Below are 3,431 nucleotides of genomic sequence, written 5' to 3' on the forward strand. Positions count from 1 at the left end.
GCAGCGGCGCGCTTCGGCCTCTAGAGCGCGCGCGCGCGCACCACCGCACAGAACGTCACATTATTAAGTTGGCTTGAGAAAGTCAATTTACTGATGTGCTATTTAAGATTCTTCTTCTTCTTATTCTGAGCCAAATTTCGGTATCTATCTCCTCCTAGAGATTTCAAGCTAGAACCACCAAACTCGGTCCAGATCTTCAGACTGGTCTGACTCGGTGTGCTGTATCTTTTCAGACTGATCCGGCTTATAGTTTTCGTAAACCAGACTATCAAATCCACCAAAAATCCCATAGACTTACATTGACGGAATGTTCAAATGAGCAACACTATTCAAACTCCCAGAATTCCTTGAGGCTCAATCAAACTTCCCTTCTATGTACTATTTCTAATCCATTTACACTCATTTAAGCTTCACTCTAATATTTCTAATCTATCTTAATCATGCTGGCAACATGCTAGTAACTTGCTAATCATGCTAGTAACATGCTAGTAACTTGCTAATCATGCTAACAACATGCTAGTAACATGCTAATCATGCTTGCAGCATGTTAGTAACTTGCTAATCATGCTAGCAACATGCTAGTAACATGCTAATCATGCTTGCAGCATGTTAGTAACTTGCTAATCATGCTAACAACATGCTAGTAACATGCTAATCATGCTTGCAGCATGTTAGTAACTTGCTAATCATGCTAACAACATGCTAGTAACTTGCTAATCATGCTAGTAACATGCTAGTAACTTGCTAATCATGCTAACAACATGCTAGTAACATGCTAATCATGCTTGCAGCATGTTAGTAACTTGCTAATCATGCTAGCAACATGCTAGTAACATGCTAATCATGCTTGCAGCATGCTAGTAACTTGCTAATCATGCTAGCAACATGCTAGTAACTTGTTAATCATGCTAGCAACATGCTAGTAACATGCTAATCATGCTTGCAGCATGCTAGTAACTTGCTAATCATGCTAACAACATGTTAGTAACTTGCTAATCATGCTAGTAACATGCTAATCATGCTTGCAGCATGCTAGTAACTTGCTATTCATGCTAGCAACATGCTAGTAACATGCTAATAACATGCTATCATGCATGCTTGCAATCATGCTAACAACTTGCTAATCATGCTTGCAACATGTTAGTAACTTGCTAATCATGCTAGTAACATGCTAATCATGCTTGCAGCATGCTAGTAACTTGCTAATCATGCTAGCAACATGCTAGTAACATGCTAATCATGCTTGCAGCATGCTAGTAACTTGCTAATCATGCTAACAACATGCTAGTAACTTGTTAATCATGCTAGCAACATGCTAGTAACATGCTAATCATGCTTGCAGCATGCTAGTAACTTGCTAATCATGCTAACAACATGCTAGTAACTTCCTAATCATGCTAGCAACATGCTAGTAACATGCTAATCATGCTTGCAGCATGCTAGTAACTTGCTAATCATGCTAACAACATGCTAGTAACTTGCTAATCATGCTAGCAACATGCTAGTAACATGCTAATCATGCTTGCAGCATGCTAGTAACTTGCTAATCATGTTAGCAACATGCTAATAACATGCTAATCATGCTTGCAGCATGCTAGTAACTTGCTAATCATGCTAACAACATGCTAGTAACTTGCTAATCATGCTTGCAGCATGCTAGTAACTTGCTAATCATGCTAGCAACATGCTAGTAACATGCTAATCATGCTTGCAGCATGCTAGTAACTTGCTAATCATGCTAACAACATGCTAGTAACATGCTAATCATGCTTGCAGCATGCTAGTAACTTGCTAATCATGCTAGCAACATGCTACACTGTAAAAAATAAAAAACCCTGCTGCCTTACCATTTTAAGCTCAGTCAACTAAAATAAGTTTAGTCAACTTGAAATGTTAAGTTGTACTAAGTAACAACTTAGATATTTGTGTTTGCTAAACTTAACAGATGGGTAAGTAACCCAGCTGCCTTAAAATTTTAAGTTGATTCAACTCAAATATCTAAGTTGTCACTTAGTATAATTTAATATTTTGAGTTTAATACACTTTTTATTATTTTAAGTTGACTCAACAAATTGTTTTTTTTAGTGTGCATAAACCCAAATTGAAAATAAAAGTTATTCATCATTAACATTTTCAAAAGTAACTGTAATTTAATTACACATTTTTTCTCAATAACTGTAACTAATTACAATTACATTTATTTTGTAATTAAATTACGTAATTCCGTTTTTTAAAGATGAATTGTTTTTTCCAAGGTATTGTTAGATGCCAGTGTTTCCTGTCATAACTATACAAACATTTGAATTCAGAACCAGTATTATAGCTTTTAAACTATTTCTTATTATTTAAAATCTGTATTTAACCCCAGAATGATCTCAAAGTAAATGTCTGAATTTGTGGTGTCTGTGCTTTAAATTAAATGATTACACAACTTTGTGGTCAGTCATGACATTCCAAAGTATGTTATTCCCTGATAACAACTGGTAAAAGCTAATAACTCAGACTCATCCGGACAGCTTAAGTTTGTGCTATATGCTTGATAGTTTTTCTTGGCGGAAGCTTTGCGTTTGTTTAGCTAATAAAATATTAAAACTCTATTCAATATTATGTGTAGAATTTCTTAATTCTGTCATCATGCTATCGTGGACTTGCTCTCTTGTTTCATACAAACACAGCTGCTGCCATTTTGTTTTGTACACTAATGAATTATAAGATAAATAACAAACGAGTACTGTAAGTACAAGTTAATTATTTATGTGGTGAAATGTTGTGTAATAAAAATGGTATGACTGCACCGTATCCCTTAAATGTCTGTCTAGTTTGAACTTGCCGCTTGCCAGCAACTGATTTCTTCATGGAAACTGTGTTCAAATATTCCAACTCAGATCAGTGTTTCGTGTCTAATTATTTACTTTTGTGGCAAGCAGCTGTGTAATAAGTCAGATAATGTACATCCAGCCAGTTGTTATCGCAAAAAATATAATGTATATTATCCCTTACGTATTATAATCTCAATTCAAGTGATAAAGGATTTTGAAAGTCTGACAGTAATCAGTGTTGAGTGCTACTGTAAGTTTAACTCTGTCTGGTTTAAATGTTTCAAAATGATTAACAGTTAAAAATATATTAAACATTTAGAAAAGTAATCAAAAAGTAATCACATGTAATAAGTTAGATTACTTTAATAAAGTAATTGAAAAGTTACACTACTTATTACATTTTAACCACTGTAACCTATTACATTTCCAAAGTAACCTTCACAACACTGGTCTTACCTTATTATTTTAATGTATTATCTTAATTATGTGCACACTGGTTTGTAGTGCAAACAGTTTTACCATTTACTGCACCGGATAATGAACCGGAAGTCTCACCTATAAGCTTACTGCTGTGTCGAGGAAACAGGTGGATAAAATTTTTTTCCCAAATAG

The sequence above is a fragment of the Labeo rohita genome, chromosome 8 (assembly GCF_022985175.1).
Source record: "Labeo rohita strain BAU-BD-2019 chromosome 8, IGBB_LRoh.1.0, whole genome shotgun sequence".
NCBI lineage: Eukaryota > Metazoa > Chordata > Actinopteri > Cypriniformes > Cyprinidae > Labeo > Labeo rohita.